At 40.9% G+C, this 16,103-nt stretch overlaps 1 pseudogene; it reads left to right on the top strand.

Annotated features, from left to right (window-relative positions):
• The window catches only part of LOC145392466 (centaurin-gamma-1A-like), an 11,924-nt pseudogene extending 364 nt beyond the window's left edge, over nucleotides 1-11,560 (top strand).
• The last annotated feature ends 4,543 nt before the right edge of the window (nucleotides 11,561-16,103 follow it).

Raw genomic sequence — 16,103 nt, 5'->3', positions numbered from 1 at the left:
CTTTGATGAGACCCTCCATGACCCAGCTGGAGTTAATGGCCTAGACTCAGCCAGCCTGTCCTCCAAGATTGAAACCCCTAATGTGAAAAAACGACACAGGCGGATGAAGAGCAGTGGGAATAAGAATGCAGAATGTGAAGGTAAGGGTTAGATACTTGTGTCTCTTCCTCTTCAGCCTGATGACATTACATTCTTGCAGCAACTAGATGGTTTTGTTCAGCTTAAAATACATTTTTCAAACTGGAAGGGTTAGATATAGCCTTAATTAACCCCATCAGTTCCAGATGTCTTCCCAAAGGATTGAGTAAAATCATCTGGAGGTGACTGTAATGAAATAAATAAATGTATCATTGTAGTGAAGGGGGAAAGGCTCCACAAATCCCCTGCCTAAGTGACAGCTGTGTGATTAGTTGTCAAATTCATAACCAAACATTTTTCTTATTATTGCATGTTAACCCATTAAACAATACAGCAATTGTTAGCAAAGCTAATTTTCAATCCCATTCATTCCAGACTCAGATGGGTATGAATTTATTCTTATTTCCCTGGACAACAAACAGTGGCACTTTGAGGCTGGCAGCCAGGAGGAGCGAGATGAATGGGTGACTGTTATTGAGCCAGCAGATTCTCAGTTCGCTCCAGGGCAATGAGTCAAACAAAGAGCAGAACGCGGCAGACTCACCCCATAGACCCACAAACTATATAGCCGCCATCAAGAACCAAGTCACTGGAAATCTGAAATGTGTTGATTGTGATGCACCCAGTAAGTTGGTATTAACATTGCATATGGCAGTATAGAATGTGAGTTAATCAGGAGAGAGGCCAGCCTGATGGTGGAGGGTCACAATGATGTGGAGGCAGTTTGTGGCCACCCCTTCCGTTCTTAAAGTGGTTGTGTACAGGTCCAGAAGATAGATAGATATTCGTTTGATTGTTCATTGTTGCTTTTATGTATGCGTTTTCTGTATGCTAAATATGATTTGAAGTTATGCCAGTATGTGCTCTCCAAAAGTTCTTGAATACTTAAATACAAAGAATATGGGAATGGGTGGAATGGGAGGTTGGAATTTTGGAATGGATAGATTCCCTGACTGTGAGTGACCTAATTTAATGACATTACACTCATGTGCAGTGCCCAGCAGTTACTGCTAAAGTAATACTGTGTTGCAGTGCAATTGAGAGAGCTCTATTGAGATTCTTCATACATTGTACTGTACTGTACCGGATTGTGTATTGTTTAAAGCATTTGAGAAATTTTTTATAAGAGTGAACGTGTGCTTTATGATAGATTGCCTCATTACCGTTGTGATTTCTTTGTGATTTTTTTATTTATTTATTTTTTTGTTTTGTTTTACAGTTGAATTTTTATTTAACATGCTATTTTACATTGAAGTTTATTTTAAATGTTCACTACAAAAGAAAACTGATAATGTAATGTCAAATAATCTCTTGATCCCACGAACTTGAAGAGACCTGTTTTCTTTTTTGTTAACCTGCATTTTCACTCTTCCAGATCCTGAGTGGGCAAAGTATCAACTAAGGTGTGTTGATGTGTATCGAATAGTCGCTCTGGTATCCAGAGAAACTTAGGTTCGCATATCTCAAAAGTCGAATCTCTTGATTTGGATGATTGGCCGTAAGTATTGTGCTGTTATATTATGCACAGAAGTGCATATTAGACAATAATTAGTTGACGCATGATTAAAGAAAAAAATCTTTTATGACTTATACATCATGTGGCACATCTTGTTAATATTTTACATACCCTCATCTTCAGTCATTGGCAGTAGACAGATTTGCAGAAACCAAACCATCAAGTTAATTACAATTTAGATGTTTACAGACAGTCCTCTTTGGCGTCAGATCAGATCTGCATGAGAATGTGGGAGCCAAGCTGCTCATGTGATAGGGTATTCAAGACTTTTATGCCTGAAAATGTGGCTGGGATATTAGAATTTAGTTCTTATTTGTTATGGTGATATACACTTTTGAGAGAGTGGCAAGGCTGGTTATGCAAAATGAAAACTAACCTGAGCTTTAGTATATATACAGAGTATACCTTCCAATATACAATACCTTTAGATGCGATATCCCGGCTTAACAATGGGGGTAGAAGTACCACACCCTGGCCTAGTGATGGCCGAACCCCGGTTTAATGATTTTTTTTTTTTTTTTTTTTTTTTTTTTTTTTTTTTTTTTTTTTTTTTTTTTTAATACGATTTCGATGATATGACTAAATTTGTGTATTTAGGTTGATTTTATAAACTGTTTTTTAGATGTGGTGATTAATGTTGTTTTAGCCACAGGTGGGGTGAACATTGTCATTTTTTGGTACAGGTACATGTTTACTAGAAGCTTGGTTTTCTAGACTTATTGTTGATGATTTTGGGATATTATTTGTTGGTTTTAGTGAGTTATTTACAGATGTTAGACTTAAGTTAGCTTCTTTTACAGCTGTTGAGGCCATTTAGATTGGCTTTAAATCTTGTTTTTTGGACTCACTTATGTGGGTTTAGGGACTTGGTTGAGGGGGAAACCTGCAAGGCTTAAAAATGCATCCCTATACTTTACATGTTAAATCTATCCTGAGAGGTCACGATACCCCGCCTAACAGGTGGGTTTTACTTAACCAGTTGCATCGTTAAACTACAGAGGTGATACCTGTACTGCATACAGTGATGTGAATAGTGTTTAGGAGTAAATCCTGTATAGAATGAATATACTGTACAGTACAGCATTTCTCTCCTGAAATCTCCATATCTTGGAGATTTCAATGTTCACCAACACACCTTTGGCTCTCCTCTCCTTTCACTGATCCACCTGGTGAGAACAAGCCTACATTCTTTCTCTATCCTTAATGACCTAGGAGCAGCTTGGTACAGCACCCTACCTATATCCCTGACCTTCAGCCTAGGAAGAGAGTCTCCAACATACTTGTTCTCTTCCTTACAACTAATCCTTCTGGCTTACACTGTTAATCTTTCCTCTTCGTTGGGCTTCTCCGATCACAACTTTATTACCCTTAACCTGCATCCTGTATCGGTCCGGTACAGCCTGTTTCAAAGGACTCCTCCAAAAAGAAACGACTGTGGTGACCACTTTGGAGCTACCCAGATTGGGAGGCCCACTCAGGTGAAAGGTTTACGTCTTTGATTTTCCCTGGAATGATTATTGCTTCCATGGTCGGGAGCCATCTGAGTGTGCCCTGCGTGTTACAGAGGTTATTCACTCAGGCATGGAAGCATACATTCCTTTCTCATATCCTTTGACTAATGCAAGAAAGCCTTGGTTTAATCACACTTGTTCTAATGCTGTCTGCAACAAGGAGAGGGCCTATAAAAGGTACCAGCGCCAACCCACCCCAGAATCACATCTTTTTTATGTTTCTGCCAGGAATCGTGCTAAGTCTGTTCTTCGCTCTGCCAAAAATAATTTCATCTGCACTAAATGCTTTCAACTCTTCAGCTCAAATTCTTCCAGCTCCTTCTGGCACCTTGCCAAACACCATTCTAACAACTTTACTTCATCATCCTTCCCTCCTCTTTTCTACTCTGATGGCTCTGTAGCTATTTCTGCTACTGATAAAGCAGATCTCTTCGCTCTGACTTTCTCCTCCAATTCCACCTTAAACGATTCCGGTATATACTGTTCCTCCATCACTTCCCTCCTCTGACTTCCTCATGGCTGACATTAAAATTTCTTCAGCTGATGTATTTTCTGCCATCACTGGCCTCAGTACTAACAAGGCATATGGGCCTGATGGAGTCCCTCCTGTTGTCCTCAAGAACTGTGCTTCTGTGCTTACACCCTGCCTAGGTAAACTCTTTCGCCTTTGTCTTTCAGCTTGTACCTTTCCTTCTTGCTGGAAGTTTGCTCTCATTCAGCCTATCCCAAAGAAGGGTGACCATTCCCAACCCTCTAACTATCGTCCATTTGCTTCAACATCCTGTGTCTCAAAAGTTTTTGTGTCTATTCTTAACAGAAAAATATTAAAGCATCTTTCCTATCACAACCTTCTTTTTGATCGTCAGTATGGGTTCCGTCAGGGACGCTCAACTGGCAATCTTCTCACCTACCTCTCAGGCTCTTGGTCATCCTCCTTTCGGGACTGTGGCGAAAGCTTTGCCATTGCACTTGGCATCTCAAAGTCTTTCGATCGAGTCTGGCACAAATCTTTAATTTCCAAACTGCCCTCTTACGGTTTCTATCCTTCCATCTGTGCCTTCATCAACCAGAAAGGTCGTTCTGTAGTGCTGTTGTTGACAGCCATCATTCTTCTCCTAGATCTGTTAACAGTGGTGTTCCTAAGGACTCTGTCCTATTACCAACTCTCTTCCTTTTATTCATCAATGATTTTCTAAGCTGTACATCTAACCCTATCCACTCATATGCTGATGATTCCACCCTTCACCGTTCCATTCGGTTCCCGCAACGTCCATCCCAGCAGTTACTTCAGCAGTCAAGGGATGAGGCTATGACACTCCTAATGTCTGACCTGGCTCGTATCTCTAGCTGGGGTAAAAATAATGTTGTAGTTTTTAATGCATCAGAGACTCAGTTTTTACACCTATCAACCCGACAGAGTTTTCCACAGGAGTACCCATTAAAATTTAATATTATACAGCTCAATCCAGCATCATCCTTGAACATGCTTGGGTTTCATTCACTCGGGATTTATCTTGGAAAGATCATATTACATCTCTGGTAAAATCTGCATCCAAGAGAATAGGTGTGCTAAGCCGACTCTGTACCTTTTTTACTCCTGCACAGTTGTTGACTTTATACACGGGATTTATTTCACCCCTGTATGGAGTACAACTCTCATGTGTGGGGAGGCTCCCCACAGACAGCTCTTCTTAATAGTGTGGAGTCAAAGGCATTTTGTCTCTTTAACTCTGCTCCTGTTACTGGCTCACTTCAACCTCTGTCTCTTCACCGCACTGTTGCCTCTTTATCTCTTTTCTATTGCTACTTCCATGGTCATTGCTCCTCTGAACTGTCTGCTTGCATCCCTCCACCTTTACGACGGGTGTGTAGCACCCATCTAGCAATAAACTCTCATGCTTTTTCTGTCCAACTCTCTAATGCAAGAGTTAACCGTTACTCCCAATCCTTCATTTATGCAACAGGTCAACTCTGGAACTGCCTCCCTCTGTCTGTTTTTCCTACTTCCTATGATCTTCAGTCTTTCAAATGCAGTGTGTCCAAGCATCTTGAAATGAACAGATCTTGAATTTGGCTCTCTCTCTCTCTCTCTTTTTTTTTTTTTTTTTTTTTTATAGAAGGAACTGTTTTGCGGGCTCGTAGCCGTTAGTTCCTTCTTCCTCGCATAAAAAAAAAAAAAAAATCAGTGCCTGAAAGTTATGGATGTGCTGATATTAGATAATCATATGTCTAGATAACTGAATTCTGCTGTATGTGGAATCTGAAGTACCAGAATTACAGTACTGTACCACTGTAGTTACATTAATACTCATACTTCTATCAAGTACAGGTATTTACCATTATTACCTAATGAGTTAGTGTTTTGAATGTCCCCTTTTGAGTGAGAGCCATGCATATTCTAGATTAGATCCCCAAGAGGTGTCTAGATTTTTTTTCAATCACATAATGTCATCAGGGGAAGTACATAGTCTGGTCAATTACCTTTCAACCCGTGGATTGCGCAATTACCATTTTCTATCCCACCCCTTGGTGTGCAAAATATTAAGATTTTTTTAATTAAGTTTTTGTTTATTATAAACTTGAAGATAAACATCCAGGGCATCATCTGGTGAAAAAGAAAATAATCTCTCTCCGTCTTTGTGTAGGGCTATGTGTAATTTTATGTAGGGAAGTAGTGAAGAACGAGAAAGAAAAAAAAAAATTGTCTATTATAAACTTAAAGATAAACATCCAGGGCATCGCCTGGTGAAAAGAAAAAAATCTCTCTTCATCTTTGCATAGCGCCATGCATAAGTTTGTTAAGGGGTGGAATAGTTAGTGGTGATGCATGGCCAGCACAGCCTGAGCTGTGGCTTGCAACGGTACCTTTCCCAGCCTGAGCTGTGGCTCACAGTCCACGGATTAATGTATTGGGCTGTAGTAGTGTAGCCTCAAGCCTCTACAGCCCCAAGGGGGAATATGGGATTGACTTACTGTTTGTCCTTCAACTCTGTCTTTACATTTTTCAGGCCTGGACCAGTCTCAGTCATAATATCTTTGGGAAATGAGGTGGGTAACAGCATCTGGGAAGCCAACCTGCACGGCCAGACTAAACCTGGTCCTCGTGCAAGCAGAGAGGACAAGGAGAGTTGGATTAGGAGGAAGTACGAGGCAAAGGAATTTCTGGCAACCCCTCCCTCAGGCATTTCAATACATGAACAGGTCAGTTTAGGGGTTACTGCTGCTTCAGTGAGCATGGAAACTGAGTGGGTGAAACTAAACTTTCATTCATTCATTCATTCCTCATCTAATCTAGTGTTGCCCCATGAGGTGCGTAGGAGCCCAGGGTTAGGAAAGTTGGTTCTAACATTTAAGATGAGGGTGGCCAGCCTCACTCATCCCTGAGTGGCAATATGTGGGCAGTAAACCCCAGCCACCCCTGGATATACACATGCATTGGCTCAGTCCGATTGGAGCTCCTTAATTGCCCGCTAAACCACCAGGTAACTATATAACCAAAATTTGGTTATATAGTTACCAACCAGCATAGTAAATAGTTTCCTGGTGTACAGGAAACCATTTGGCTTGTCACTCAGTGTAGAGTCACCCATAGACAGAGGGAAGAGGAAGGAATGAAGGAAGGAAAAACAGAGAGGAAGGAAGGAAAGAAGTGAGGAAAGGGCAGGCACTCAAGAGCAGCACTACATCGAGTGAGTGGATGGTGAGCCCCCCCACCAACCACTAAAACTACCCAAATTAAGCAGGTAGTCAAATTAAACAAGCCCAGAATAAGCATAGTCCATTAACTTGAATATCATAGTGTTAGTTTAGAATGAGAAAGTTTGAAAGACACCTTCAAGTCCATATACAGTATGGAACATTCATCATTCATTCATCATCTAATCCTGTGTTGTCCCATGAGGAGTATAGAAGCCCAGGGCTATGCAAGTTAGTCCTGACAGTTAAGATGAGAGTGACCAGCCTCACTCATCCCTGAGTGACATTACGTGAGCAGTAAACCCCAACCACCCCTTGGATATAAACCTGCACAGGCTCAATCTGATTGGAACTCCTTAATTACCTACTAAACCACCAGGCACCATAATTTGAATATATGGTTACCACCCAGCATAGTAATGGTTTCCTGGTGTACAAGAAACCATTTGGCTTGTCGCTCAGTGTAGAGTCACCTGTAGACATAAGGAAGAAGAAAGAATGAAGGAAGGAAAGACAGAAGAGAAAGGAAGAAGGAAGAGAGGAAAGGGCAGGCACCCAAGAGCAGCACCACATCAAGTGAGTGGATGGTGAGTGCCCTCACCTACCACCAGGACAATATGGAACATGATGTCAACATGTTTTAGGTTAAGTAGGTGGGGGCGCTCACCATCCACTCACTCGATGTAATGCTGCTTTCGGATGTCTGCCCTTCCCTCTCCATCCATCTTTCCTTCCATTCTCTTCTGTCTTTCTTTCTCCTTCATTCTTTCCTTGTCCTTCTGCCTACGGGTGACTTTACACTCCCTCTTCTGTCTTTCTTTCCTTCATTCTTTCCTCTTCCTTCAGCCTGTGGGTGACTCTACACTGAGTGACAAGCCAAATGGTTTCCTGTACGCCAGGAAAGCATTTACTACGCTGGGTGGTAACCATATAACCAGATTTTGGTGCCTGGTGGTTTTAGTGGGTAATTATTGCTCTCCAATCGGATTGAGCCGGTGAAGGTTTATATCCAAGGGATGGTTGGAGTTGATTGCTCATGTAATACCACTCAGGGATGAGTGAGGCTGGTCACTCTCATCTTAAATGTCGGGACCAACTGCTTAGCCCTAGGCTCCTACGCTCCTCATGGGGCAATGTAGGATTGGATGATGGATGGATGGATTTAGGAAATTACAGTTTGGAGGGAACTGTAAGCCTAGATACAGTAATCCAACATCTAACAAGCTTTTCCTTAACTTTTTTCATTATAAAACTTTTAATCAGTTTAGGAATCCTTTCTACAAAAGCTGTTGTTCATTATTAAATAATCAGGATGTGTAGTGAAGGATCAGGGTTGATACAGCTCACACCGACATTGATCTTAGCATAACTCAATTTGAATTGCTTTTTGAATGTACCGGTAATATTTAACAAATACATTCTATCACAATGTCATGCACTCTGCAAATAATTTTTCAATCCTCCATGTGACATAATATTCTTTCTAGAATTTAACCCCCACTTCATTCCAGGGGCATGTTTTATATATTGCTATTGCCATCAACAGCTTTGAAGAGACTTGTTGACGTGGAGGAGTTATATATACCTTCATTAACCCTTTCACTGCCAGAGGTCTTTGAAGTTGAATAAAATTGTCTAGTGGTGGTAAGATAATGTAGAAAAATGGCATCATAGTGAATAGTATGTCATGTCTGCTGAACATGGTAGTTTCACAGAATGCATTCGTTTTCTTATGATAGCAGTTAACAAACAGTAATTAACCTTTACCACAAATCATCGACCCTGCCTACCCCTGGAACCACAAGAAGGGTCCGAGTTTTTAATTTTCACCAAGGTAAATTTTGGTCTTGTAGATTTCAAGAGCTTTATTTTACACTCCAGAAAATGTATATTTCACTCTCATTTGTCTCATGGTTACCGTACTATCAACCGTCAAAGAACGTCAAAAATAAAAACTTACCCCTCGCATATAGAGTAGAGAGAGAAAAAATTCACCAAAGTAAATTTTGGTCATTTAGATCTGAAGAGCTTGATTTTTTCAAGAGTGAGAGCAGTGGAGATGGGATTGCTGAGGAATGTTTAAGGAGTAGAGAAAGTGGATAGGATACGAAATACAGTAATGAGATTCGTGAAAGATCCAGAGTGAAGAAGTCTGTGGACACCAGAATCGAAGAGAGCATACTGAGAATGTATGGTCATGTGGAGAGAATGGATAGCAATAGAGTGGTGAAAAAGGTATATCTGAGTGCATATGAAGGAGGGAGGAGGAGAGGTAGGCCAAGGAGAAGGTGGAGGGATATGGTGGATGAGGAAGCGAGATATGGAAGTCGGTGAGGCTAGGGAACGAACAAGAGATCGAGCTGGCTGGATGAATATCGTGAGAAGAAGTGTATGATCAGGGATTTGGCACTCCTTTTTAATGTGACAGCGTTGGATTGACTCTGTCGGATACATTTATGTGAAGCTACAGAATGTGGTGAAAGTTTTGGACGTATCAGGTAGAGCCAGGATTCCGGGGGCTTGAATGATGAGTGAATGGAAGTGTGGCCCATTGGATTAGGCAGACATGGGCTGTCTGGATGTTGCTACTCTCCCTTCCCTAGGGTGGGAAAGGAGGTCAAGATGATGATGATGATGATGATTCTACACACCAGAAAATGTATATTTCACCCTCATATGTCTAATGGTTACCGCACTATCGACTGTCAAATGTGAAAAAAAAGAGGTCACCCCGTGCTATGAACGAGAATGGAACATCATAAGTGGGAACTGGGAGATGGAGGGTGTGTGGGGGGCCATCAGGAGGATGGGAAGGAAGGGAATATGCCTGCCCCACACAGCCAGTACAGTCTACAGGGAGTATAGGGGGTAGTTTGGGTGGGAGGGTACACAGAGGGCAGGATCCTATGGGTCAGAGGGAGGTGGAGAGATGGCAGGGGGGGGTCCCTTCCCACACCCCGGGGAGGAGCCAGATCATGCCTTCCACCACCCGATCTCATAGTTTCCATTGGTTAGGTACCATTTATGTCATAAAAGAGATGGGGATACAGCTCTCCAGTTGTTTGTAACCTTACTATGATCATCGGACATAGGACTTCACGTACCAAGTTCGAAAACAAATGATCGTTGAACATAGCACTTCAGGGTTAACAGTACCGCACTGTTTAATTGATGGTAATCAGGTAATCGTGGTAAATACATGGAATAACTTTGTGTGAAATTGAAATTAGTATTCAGAGCATTAAAGACCATACTGACTGTAGACAGGCGAAGTAGTGATGTAACAGGAATATTATATTGTACAGTAAAGTGACAGTTGTATTTAGCTACATAGTGAGAGGCTTTTTCATGTAATGTATAAGTATTGCACTTCTGACCATTTCTTGAGTTTATCATAATTTACACCTCTGTGCATTATGATAAACATCTTAGTCTTTTGTTAAAAGTACTGTGGAATGTATATAGTGATAATATAATTTTCATTCCCATGTGATTTGTTATTTGAGGTTTGGAGAAGTAAGGCATAACTACCTATATGTTTAAAATTAGGAAATCAGGATTTAAATTTTACCTCCCAAAATTATATCTTGTTCAGTATGTGATGCATTATTTGTGTATTCTTGCTACCTCCAACTGATTTTATTAACTTTAAAGGAGATTTCTTGTTATGAATGTTCACCCTTCACAGTAGTTTCAACACTCAACCGTGACCTAAATGTAATCATCTGTATTCAGCAAGAGTAAAGTTTTTTTTTTTTTTTTTTTTTTGGGGGGGGGACCAATTAGATTGAAAGGGTAAAGTTAGTGTAATGTTTCTCATAAAGCATTATATATCTGTTCAGATTGTTGAGTGTGTGTGTCGTGGAGATGTGAAGAGGTTATCGGTGCTGCTACCTCATGCAGGAGATGCTGTCAACAACCCTCTTGGCACCTCACAGAGACCTTCGCACGCCTCTGCACCTGGCAGCAGGTTTCCCGTCCTTACCATGTGTCCAGCTTCTCCTTTGGGTAAATTTACAGGATTTGTTTGTGTTGATTCTTTTGCAGTGCTGTGAGTCATTCAACTGGAATAAGTACGGTACTAATGCCTTCGATCTCTCCGCTCGCTGGCACTTGCCCTGCTGATTGTAGGAGAGGAACATTGGTGGGGGATGAGATATTTGAGATTTTTGAGGAATGTCAAAATGCTTTGTGAGGAGTATAAATGGAAGAAGTGAAGTAACACACTCTTCTCAACAGAATAACTTTCAAGATGATATTGTGAGTATACTGAATATTAAGTAGGTTCTCTCATAAAGACTACTTATGCTTTTATTTTCTAACAAGCCATTTCTTTTACCTAGTACAATGCCAGTGTGAAGATTTGTGATGCTGAGGGGCGTTCCAGCCTGTTTTATGCCCGGTCTGCTGGAGACAAAGAAGTAGTGGAGCTCCTACAACAGAATGGATGCATCGATACTACACCTGCTCTAACCCCACATACTCGTGCCCTCACCCACTCCACCCTTCCAATTCCCACCAACTCCACTTCACAGCCTTCTACTTTACCCCGGAGAAAAGGCTCAATCAGTCGTAAGCCAGATCTTGACAAGCTTCAGGCCAGTGTTATCTGAAGTCTTATGGACAAAGGAGTGTTTAAAGATGTTGATGCTAGAATGCGTATAGTCTTTACTGTGAATTCTTAATTACATTCCTGGTTGTACTTTGTAAACTGTTGTATTTAATATACATCCCGTTATTTATAGCAGAGCTGCACTTGCAAAATCCTCATAGAAGTCATCAGTCATAAATACATAGTTACTTAAGGAGATAGTAAAATCACAGAATTTAGTGAGTCAGTTGTTTCATTTCAGAATTTAGTGAGTCAGTTGTTTCATTTGAGTGACTGTTCATCCTTGTTTATTTTTCCCAGTACTGTAGATATTGAAGTCTAGTTATCACAATATTACTTCCAGTAATGCTCTCAGATTCAAAGCAGTACCTAGGAACCAGATGAATATGGCTGAGTTAAGGCACTCCTGAAACACCTTATATACAGTATATGCCTTCTTGCATTGTATCTTCATTGTTGGCCTGTGATCGAACCATTACAACATAATCAGCATCTTTAGAGACCAAAAACACATACTGTATACTCAAGATTCTGTCACTAGGTGTAATTTTAAGATGTTAGGAGGAGAGGAGTTAAAAGTGTACATAACATGAACCCATCTGTGTACATTTTATCATCATGCACCTCGGTTCATCTGGTTTGGTTGTACATATCTGGGGGAAACATGAATTGTACCAAAGGTTGAATGCGAGTGAGATATATATTGTAGATTTATGTATGTATTGGTTTATTCAGAGTGTAAAGTTAATTATCCTGCTCAAGATACAAATGTATGAAGCCAAAGTTCATATAATCACTATATTAACTGATGCATAAAGATGTGTCAAGATATATGCTGGCTGGTTGGAGGAAGATTACCATCGAACACAGCTAAGGAAATAATGTACTAAAGTTAATGTCAGCATTGTAATATTGTACATTAATAGGTTACTGTAGTTTTTCTTTCGTATTTATTTTTACAATTACTGACAATGTATCAAAACTATTTTGCTGCCATTGTTAGTTGAGTGTATCTAGGTTTTGGTTCATTCACAATTTCCATGTTAGTCCAGTGTATCGGTTGTTATTTTCTTCCATCAGTGTGCCATTGTCTTCATTGTGTTTTCATGTTACATTTGCCCCAACAGTTACTGCCTAATTGGTTGCAGACTACTGAAACAAATTATTCCTCTTAACCTGTCTTATCATTCTGAAGGTTAGGCCATTGATGCAACCACAACAGAGCTGTTGAGAGCATTGTACTGAGGATATTGTTAAGTGTACAAATTTTGTTACTGAGCTGTCATCTGTAAATTTGTATATACATATATTATATATATGATCTGGTCATTTACTTTCCTTGAATTCCAGAAAATATAGTTACTACTAGGTTTACTGCCGAAGAGTTGAGAGGAAGGTTGGGACTGGAGTGTATTGGTGTGATGAGCAGGGGTAGCTTGAGATGGTTTGGGCATGTGGAGAGGATGGAGGATGACACTTGGGTGCTGAAAGTGATAAGTGTGAATGTTAGGGTAGACTTGCGAGAGGCAGACTGAAAAAGACCTGGGAGAGAGTCAGAGTGTGACATCTGGGTTAGGGACTGAATAGGGAGGCTGCCAGAGATCAAGCAGTGTGGAGAACTGCCATTTGATGACCAAGGCCGACGTGTGTAAGCATGTGCGAGCTTTCATAAATGGTACAATGCTATGTATCACATTACAATACACAAGTCACATCCATAATCGTCCTCTCAGAAGTGGTGGTAGGTGGTGGCAACCATCATCCACTCACTTGATGTAGTGCTGCCTACTTCTTTCACCTTTATCATTCTATTTCTGTGTCTGCCCTCCTCTCTCCCTGTTTCTCCTATCTTTCCTGTCGGTCTTTATTACTCCTCTTTCCTTGTCAGGTGGCTCTACAATGAGTGACAAGCTTAATGGTTTCCTGTAAGCCAGGAAACCATTTACAGTGCTGGATGGTAACCGTATAACCAACCCATATGCATTCATTACATGTCGGCAAGTGGGTTGGTGGAGGGTTAGTTTCCCTTCTCGTAAGACAACGTAACTCAGATGGTCACCGCTTCTGGGATAATGGGTCTGACTATAGATAGAATAGATCTCAGAAGCTGTAATCCTTACTGGGAACCCCCAGAAAGGAGGTGGCCATGACAGAATTGCTTCCAGGTTACTTTTTCCCTCATATCCCTCTTGCTCTTTCAAGCACTCCTCCTCTCACCAATTTACTGTTTCACTCTTTTGTTCCATACCAAATAAGGATTGTCTCTACCAATATCACCCTCAACCTTACTCTTAAACCCTTGGTACCCTATCTACTGTTTGTGTAATATTTCAGTGTCCACACCATCTCTGTATATATATATATATATATATATATATATATATATATATATTTTACTTGGTAACATCTGCATCTCACTCTTATTGTTTTTTCTTCCATTCCATAATACCCATAAGTTTCATTGTTGTTGATACAATTCCTCCTCCTTATACTTGCAGCTGATCCAAGAAAAGTAATTTCTACAGCATGCAGCTTATTTCTGTCACTCTCTGCCCAGGTTTCATTTCCATGTGAAAAAAAAAAAAAAAAGAAGGGGGGGGGAAGGGTCTCCTAACCTTCTTGTTCTATCTTTCCCTTCAAAATACAACCAAGCTCTCCAATTTGTCATCTTCCTTGAGGTGATCTCTCCATAACCTTACACTCCTTTTTTCCGTGTGTGGATATCAGTAGTTGGGGGCATCCATCATGTGCTCACTCAATGCAGGGCTACCTGTAGGTGACTGCACTGACAAGCCAAATGGTTTCCTGTAATCAGGAAAACACTTACTATCCTGGAAGGTAAGCATATAACCAAATCCACGTGTTCCCTGTGTGTAGTGACAGAGCGTTAGTGACCTACCCACACCAAGTTGTCATCGAAACACAAGATGACGCCAGTTGAGTTCATAGTAGCACACTATTTACCGGGCCCTTTTTACTGCAGGTGGGTTATGATTGAAGTATTAAAAGGTTTATAAGCAACGTTGGGTCTGGTTAGTACTTGGATGGGTGACCGCCTGGGAACACCAGATACTGTTGGCATCCCTACGTGTCAAGTGGGGTTGGTGGAGGATTAATGCCCCTCCCTGTAAAACAATTAACTCTAAGCCGTTGGCCACCCCGTTTGGGATACATAGCGTCTGGCAATGAATGAATGATGAATATTGTAGTTATAAATGTATGTATATAATGACCAATTCACTCCTTATGACTTCATTTTCTGTCATGCTACTACCAGACATTTATCCAGCATTTGAAAAACTTTGAACTGTAAAAGTTAGATCTGTGGGTTTGAGTCCAGTTGGTGGTGGCCTATAGGCTATTCATTTTGATGTTTAACTTTGGCCTAAAATTTTCATCCGAGTTGTAACAGTATATTATGACTAGAATATTGAATAACAAATAAAACTAGCAGCGCAAATGTCACTAGAGTATGATACAGTCAACGGAAAAGACGTAGAGCTATATTTTTGTCTTAGCCTGTCATTTAACTAGCTAGATGAAGTAAGCTGTAAATGACTAAAATCCTTTGCCATAGATCCTCCACCCCGACACTCCATAACCGATGCCTCACTGGCCTGCATTTTCATTAGACTAAGAGATTTTCTAGCACACCTTAACAATGAATTTCTGCATGTAGCATGTTAATATTTACATGCTATTTACCATGGCAGTACGACGTAAATGCAGAGATGCAGCATTGAAAAAAAAAAAAAAGACATGAAGGATGAGGTGGTATATAGTTCTTTTACACTAACTTGGCCCAGATTTTCGTCCTTTTGTAGCTTATTTCACAAAGCTCAGTGGTAGAAAAGAACAGTGCTACAGCTCTACAAACCACTTCAAAGCACTTCTCGACTAGCACCATAATCTAGTATTTCTCTAGTATTTATTACAGCTCAATACTGAAGGTGTAAAGATGGCAATCTTAGGCCAGGTAAAAGTATAAGTTTTAGCCCCAGGTTCATTTGAAACATGAACCTGGTGGACTGCAGAATGAAGTTGCCCTTCTGCTGCTCATTGTCCTCCTTTTTAGATGTGGGGATGGAACCGATGGATGTTTGTATAGCCAGACAGGTCCACCTCCTGGTAGTACGTGCTGCCATGTGAGTGCATTCTTCACTAGAAACCCTATAGGGTCTTTATCCTTCACCAGCAAAGGTACTAGAGAAATAACTAAAATCGGCCCTCAAGAATCCCGAATATATTCCTAGTAAATTCTTTGTCGTACCTCATTCTTTTTAATTTTTGTGTGCCGAAATTCTTGTCAAATCATGTTTTGTATACGCATAAAATCACTATACATCATCAGTGACAGCGCATTTTGGTTTAAACTTCGCGGGTGCGAGTGGCGGATGTTTGCTGCGCCAGGCGATCTTCAGTTGTAGGCCGCCATTTCGGAGAGCTCACAGCGGGACAGCGGCGGCTGGGACGCAGTACCAGGGTATGAGAGCTCGTAGGCTTGCAAGTTTTTTCTTTGAGGTGGTCGGGTGTCTGGATGGACTTTTCGTGACCATAATATGGACAGTGTGAACCCAGGAGGTTGTGGGCAGAGTTACAGGGGTGGAGGAGATCCACGTGAGCGACGGAA

The sequence above is a fragment of the Coenobita brevimanus genome, chromosome 22 (genome assembly GCF_032717465.1).
Source record: "Coenobita brevimanus isolate Jiangsu-jjx chromosome 22, ASM3271746v2, whole genome shotgun sequence".
NCBI classification, from domain to species: domain Eukaryota; kingdom Metazoa; phylum Arthropoda; class Malacostraca; order Decapoda; family Coenobitidae; genus Coenobita; species Coenobita brevimanus.
Note: the sequence above shows the minus strand (reverse complement) of the source record. Positions and strands in the feature narration are given on the sequence as shown.